The 7,122-nt window shown below is 27.0% G+C and overlaps 2 long non-coding RNA genes across 2 annotated transcripts; one reads left to right on the top strand and one right to left on the bottom strand.

Moving 5' to 3' along the window:
- On the top strand, window positions 1–567 carry LOC136082814 (uncharacterized). Its single transcript, XR_010639737.1, has 2 exons — window positions 1–132; window positions 385–567. It is a non-coding gene; the product is annotated as an uncharacterized LOC136082814 (long non-coding RNA).
- A 2,043-nt stretch (window positions 568–2,610) lies between these two features.
- LOC136082813 (uncharacterized) lies at window positions 2,611–5,211 on the bottom strand. The gene is made up of 3 exons (XR_010639736.1): window positions 5,088–5,211; window positions 3,204–3,277; window positions 2,611–2,795 (listed from the first exon to the last, which is right to left on the bottom strand). It is a non-coding gene; the product is annotated as an uncharacterized LOC136082813 (long non-coding RNA).
- Between the last annotated feature and the right edge of the window lie 1,911 nt (window positions 5,212–7,122).

Raw genomic sequence — 7,122 nt, 5'->3', positions numbered from 1 at the left:
TTTTACATTTTTGCTTTTGTTTTTTTGTTTAACTACTTATCCTAATTGATCACTTTTTTTCAGGATTCTCCTCATGGGTTCAAGGTCATTACGCATAATATGTGTTCAATTACCCATAATACGTTAGTCATTGTAAGTAATAAATTAGGAAATAATTATTTGTGAAATATTGTAGTCATTAATGACTTCAACCTGGCTAATAATTAAAATTGCTCGACTAATAAGGTTCCTTATTAAAATTGCTCTCTCTCTCTCTCTCTCTCTCTCTTTATATATATATATATATATATATATATATATATATATATATATATATATATATATATATATATATATATATATATATATATTATATATATATTTGTATTTATTTATTTTTTTTAGAAAATGTTTGAAGAAAGTTAGAAGATACTAAAAACCTTGGTATTATGCAAGCCGAAGCGATTTAATTAATTCAATCGACAAAAAACGGCGTGTAAATCGCAAATGAAAAAATAATGTTTTTAATATTCATTTTGGATGTATTGATTAATAGCATTTATTTTAAAATAAATTCATTTTGCAACACGTTTTTTAATTTTATAAAATTTCGTCATAATAGTTTAAGGTAAATCCCACAGGTTATAGGTGGAAAACATCACATGTAAAAGATCAAAAATGCTACACATTTTGAATACCAAATGGGATAAAGTAGCAAATACCAGATTAAATTAAGCCTAGTACAAATACTCTGAAAGCTTCGATGATTAATTTTAAATTACTATTTAAGTAATTTTTAAATTAAAAGAATTTTAAAAATTATCATAGAAGCATTCGGACTTTCATTTGTCTAGTATTAACTACTTTTATACCATTTGGATTAAAATGTGGCATTTAAGATCTATAACATATAGTATTTTCCACCTATATCCCATGCAGGATTTACCACATAAAACCCATGTGGGATTTACCATATGAAACCCACATGGGACAAAATAATAATCCCCATATGGATTACATATGGTAGAAACCCACGCGTATCCCATATGGGATTTACCATATGGGATCCATGTGGGATTTACCATATGAAACCCACATGGGACAAAATAATAATCCCCACATGGGTTACATTGGAAAAAACCCACGCGTATCCCATGTGCGCTTTTTCACTGGGATTGAAGTGGAGAAATTCTCCATCTCATTTTCAAGGAGATTTCTAATTCGATTCGAATGTTGTCAATAACATTCTTAAAAAGATACTCTTCTACTTCGCTTAGAAAAATATATGAGCAAAAATATCTGAAAAAGTCTCACAATAAAAGTTATTGTTGGGGTCTGAGTTTTCGTGCTAGGAAAAAAACTCTTTTTCAAAAAAAATTAAACATGAGAGATTCAAAATTATTTAATGCAACCATTGTTGTTTTATATATGTTTTAAAGAATTCATTTTAAGAATGTAAATTAGTTTACTTTTTTCTATCGTTTTCATAAATAGAATTTTTTAAACAAATAATTTTATCTTACTGAACCGCAACATTCTCTCCGTTTAAGTGTCTTTGTTTTACGTCTGTAAACAAATTTTTCTGATTGGAACGGTTTCTAGTAAAAAGTCTTCGTTAACGAAAATATTTATTCCTTTTAATCAATTTGCTTCTTTTAATATTTTCACTTTATCTTTATACCGTTGAAGGTTGAGAACTATTGTCCGAGGTCTTCCGTCCTTCTTTTGTCTTGCGCGATTGGCACGCTCGATTTCAATATCTTTAACACCAAGTTTTTTTTTGACAAATAAATGAAGTTTTTCTTCCGTTTGGCCCCAATTTTCTTTTTCGTCTTCGTATAAACAATCTATTCGTAGATTATTTCTCCGTGAACGATTTTCAAGTTTTCGGTGTTTTTCTTTTAAAATTTCATTTTCAATTAGTTCCTTTTCAATTTTTTTGATTTTTATGACATTTTCATTAGCATTTGTCTCAAGCCTGTCCAATCTTTTTTTTATAATTTTCAGATTTCCACTGATTATGTCTAATACTGTTTGTTCGTGTTTTTTAAACATACCATCGGTTTCTTCTAAACTCATTAGAAAATTTTTTTCTTCAGTTAAAGCGCTTCAAAAAAAAAACGCGTCCGTTTGCTTGAAGAGCACGTGTTCGTTTCTTAGGTCCTTTAGTTTTCGGTCCTTTAGTTTTAGGTCCTTTAGTTTTAGCCTTTAGTAGGTCCTTTCAGTTTTAGATCCTTTACTTCTTAGGTCCTTTAGTTTAATTGGGCTCGAAATTTATTGCCATTTTAAATTATTATTTAAACTAAAATAACTTATTCTAGATAAATTTATCTTTTTGTTATATTTATCATCTCAGCGAATTTCCCATTTTTTTGATCCTGCGGACCGAAATACAGTTCTCTTAAACAAAATTTGAAATATAAAAAAAATGAATATTTTCTCTTTTTACAAAGTTGTAAATATGTTTACAAAGTTACAAAGTTAAATAGTTACAAAGTCAAATAATTGGCTTACCGATTAAAAAATTCTAAGATTTTGTATTCAAATACCACCATAATCAAAAATTTAATTAAAAAAAAATAAAGTTTGCATTAAAAATAAATAAATCCTGCTATTCAATTCTTATAATTGATTGGATATAAAGTAACTTAATATTTAGTATTTTCTTATCTAACCTGTAACTAAACCGCAATTGAAATAACCGTTATTTGACTTTATTCCAATAAATTTTTTAAACATTAAAACTAAGTATAAAAATGATTATTCCATCGAGGTTATACCGGAAGCGTTGTGTTATCACCGTTATGTCGACCTGTCTAAAGAAAAAAACAAAAGCTAATTGAACATTACATTTATTTATATATATGAATTTTACTTTTTTGACACTAGTACAGTATTTTATTCATCGCTAGTTGCGTATTTTTATTACGGTAATTAACCTATTATTACGGTAATTAACCTATTAATACGGTAAATAACCCATTAATTGGCCGTGTTTATTATTTTTATTTTATTTTTTAAAAAAAGATCTGTTCATAATGACGTAATTTTTTTATGAAAATATTTCTTTTCAAACTCAAGTATTTAACGGACTTTATAAAACTTAGTTTTTAAATTAAAAAGAAGAAATGGCTTTCTCTTATTTTCTTTTTTACATACAATAATTTTTTTTACAGACTATAGGTCTGAATTAAAAAAATAAGTCAAAACTAAAAACAACTTACATTGCGTTTAAGAAAAGATACGACAGTTAGACAAATAATATAGACGAAAACTATCACAGCAATCGTTGCGATACCTAAATAAGATAACTTGTAAATAAATAACTTGTAAAAAGTTTTGAAGTGTAAAATGACGTAAAGTAAATGTTAAAAAATAATAATTTTTTCAATTTTTGCAAATCGATAAAAAGCTTATTAAAAAAGACGTTTCAAGTTTAAAAAAATAAAAACTTTGGAAAAACTTAAAAAAATACTGAGTAAAAACAAGTTGGTTAAAATTTAAGTTGAAAACATTCAAAGAGAGCATTATCGGCATAATTTATTTATTTATTTCTGAAAGGAAAGGACTGCCTTATAAACGCCAGTTTGAGGTTGGTTTTCTTTTTTTCGTTTTGGAAATTTTAATGATGCACCACATATTGGTTGTCCTACGTTTGCAACGTTTGCAATTTGAAGATGTTTAATATGCAAAGAAGCAAAACATATTGGATTAAATTCTTTACTTGCACTTACAACAGCATGGTTATGCAAACACACTGGATGTTTGAGTTGCTCGAGAATCAAAAGAAATCCACCTTACTAAACGCATTAACATATGTCACTCTTCGCTGAATCGTAAACAAAACAACATATTTCTAAATAAATTTATAACTGGTGATGAAAAATGGATTGTTTACGAAAATGTAGTCCAAAAACAATCATGGACCAAGCAAAACAAGCATCCGCAACCAATATTCAAAGCCAATAATGCCCAAAAAAAAATTATGCTTTGGGAATTGTGTGATCACAAAGACATAGCCTATTTTGAGCAGCTTTTAAGAAACCAAACTATTGATTCAAAACTGAATTATCGAAATTGAACAAAGAAAGCAAGAAAAATAGCTCTGAACCCATCGCAAAACCCTTTGGTAACCCGTCAAAAATTAAAAGAACTCAATTAGGAACTGATTCCGAATTCACCTTATAGCCTTGACTTAGCACCATCAAATTATCATTTGTTTTGCTTCATTCAAAACTATTTGAGTGGTAAAACTTTATTTTCCAATCCGGATGTTAAAAAATTAGTTGAATCAGTTTTTAGCTTCTAAAAAGCAAGGGTTCTTCAAACGTTGAGTTTTTCAACTTACCGAAAGATGGCAAAACTTAATCCAACAAAATGGTTATATATGAACAAATAATGTTTTTGTTAATATAAATAAATTCACTTAAAAAAAATATGAAAAACCCAACATTAATTGGCGAACAACCCAAAAACATTAAAAAGTTTTTTTTTTTACTATTTTACAAAACAAATAAATACAATTTTCTTGAACTTTGTGTAAAATGTAATTGAAATAAAAAATTTCAATTACATTTTACACAAAATGCATTTTAAGAAACGATATCTCACTTAGAGTTCTTTCTTATAAAAGTAATAACCAAATAAAAGTCATAAATATATTATCTTTATTTAAATACATTATTATGCTTTTTTTTTTTTTTTAGATTATTCACCTCCCCAAGGCCCGAGGGGGCCACTATAGTCGAGGAAGATACTCTTTTTTTTTAATATTTTTTTTTTTTTTTTTTTTAGTCGTTATTCGTGGTGCAACCCTCTCTCAACTCTTTAACTCCGAAACACGAACCTTGCCGATCAAGGCTGCTGCGCGGAGAAACTAATGTTGTTTAATTAAAAAGTATTAATTACGATTCAATTAAAAGTATTAATTTTAATTTTTCAAAACAAATGACCTTTAAAACGTATTTTTTTTTAAGAAAAAAATGTCTTCTACATCGTGTATTTGTTGTTCTGATATATATAAATCTAATTTATTTGTTTTGTTATTTCTGAAAATTCTACGTCAAATAAAAAAAGTATACAAAAGTTAAACTATCAAAATGAATTACATGAATTCATAAGTTCTCTATTCGGCTGACACATTCCTTTTATCGACTGACACAACCATTGCCAACAAAAAACAAGATAGTTAACATTAAATTTTCCTTTTAAAGCTTACCGCTTATAAGTATATTAAAGTTCATATTTTGGTAAAAAAAAACACAATAACAAACCTATTTTAAGCATATTGTTAATCTCTACTATGTGTTCAGCATATTGATAATCTTTACTCTAAATTACGCATATTTCTGAGCACGATTTTTTATTGAAAGGAGATTCTCAAAGGTGCTTATTTAAAGTATTAACGCCTCCTTCCTTACCAATGTTACAAAACTTGTCCAGAGGTGGCGTTGGACCAGGGATCAGCTTCTAAGGCAAGTGCGCTAAGTACTGCGCTGCAGCTGCATCTATCAACTACATGATGCAGAATACAGTAAAGTATTTCTTGCTACTAACAGCTTTATTTTATATCCTTAAAGTTATCAACTTTGTGCATCAGTTAGGTAATGATACATATTGCTTATTTCTGTGTGTGTTTTTTAGTCATACACAAAACATGTTTTTCAGATAATTCATAATTTCTTTTTGACTATTTATTATTAAGATCTTAACTTTTGTAATAACAACTTTTTATCTCAAAAAGCTGTTATTACTTGTTAGATCAAATCATTTCTCTAATAATTCAGAAGAACTTTGAAACAATGTAAAACTTTAGGCCAGCGATGCCGAGCATTTGAGCCGTAGGTCAGTAAGTAATCCATAAAAAAAAAAATTTTCAAGACCCACAAGAAACTACAAAAAAAAATTGTTTAATTTTTTAAATTCATGTATACTGTATTACATAGAACACATTTAGGGGTTGAAGAACACCTATTTAAAAATAGCTATTTTTAGAAACACCCAATTACCAATAAACAACCCTAAAAATATTATATATATATATATATATATATATATATATATATATATATATATATATATATATATATATATATATATATATATATATATATATATATATATATATACTTGTACATAAAATCCATATAGGAAGAATGAGTTTTAAATAGATGCTTTAAAATAGATTTAATTATTTTTTATTCTTTTTAGAAAATATTACTACAAAGCCCACTATATAGTTTACAGGTACTACATAGCCTAAAGGCTACCCGCCCACTACAAAGCTATTTTTTGTTTTTTTTGGGTTTACATTTGTTAATCGTTGTACATCTTTAAATAACCAATAATAAAAATAGTAATATAAACTTACAATGATAGAAAATATAACAAATATAATCAAGGTATCTGAAAGAAGATCGCAAAGATTTCGTCGTCAGAACCTTAAATAAGCATTTAACAAAGATAAGATAAAAAAAAAATTAACTTTTACAAAATTGCAAGGTAAATAATCTGTGTCTGAAGAAAGATCAAGGGGATCTTCTCATCAGAATTTTATACAGGAGTAAACCAACATATAAAATAAAAAGTAAAAAGTATAAGAACAATAAATAAAATAAGTAGGAATAAACTTCTATAAACGTAAACATGTATATAAACAACAAAAAAAGTAGACTAAAATATATTTTACTACTAGTAATAAGTAAATATATTATCTAATGAAAGAATGAGATTTTTCAGTTCTTTTAAAAAAAGGCAAAAAGTAATAGGTACGTCAAAGTTAAAATTCGGCAAAACAATTTTATTCCAAAAGTGTGGCGCTCGATAGGTAATACCAAATTGATTTAAGTTTGTTTGACAAAAAGGTTCATTTAAAAAGTTATTAATTCTCAAAATATATTTACTGATTGGTTTAAAAGAGAAAAGATCTTTGAAGACAGCAAGGTATAAGTTATTTATCAACATATATACAAAACATAAAATAATAGATACATTTAACTCGTATATATTCAGAACTCTCATTTCAATAAAATAATGCTTCGAATGAGAAAAGCGATTTGCATAATTAATTATACGGATTGCTCGTTTCTGACGGAGATAAAGACGTTGCAACTTACTTTTTTCTGTACTTCCCCAAGCAATATT

This window comes from Hydra vulgaris, chromosome 07 (assembly GCF_038396675.1).
Source record: "Hydra vulgaris chromosome 07, alternate assembly HydraT2T_AEP".
In the NCBI taxonomy this organism is placed as follows: domain Eukaryota; kingdom Metazoa; phylum Cnidaria; class Hydrozoa; order Anthoathecata; family Hydridae; genus Hydra; species Hydra vulgaris.
Note: the sequence above shows the minus strand (reverse complement) of the source record. Positions and strands in the feature narration are given on the sequence as shown.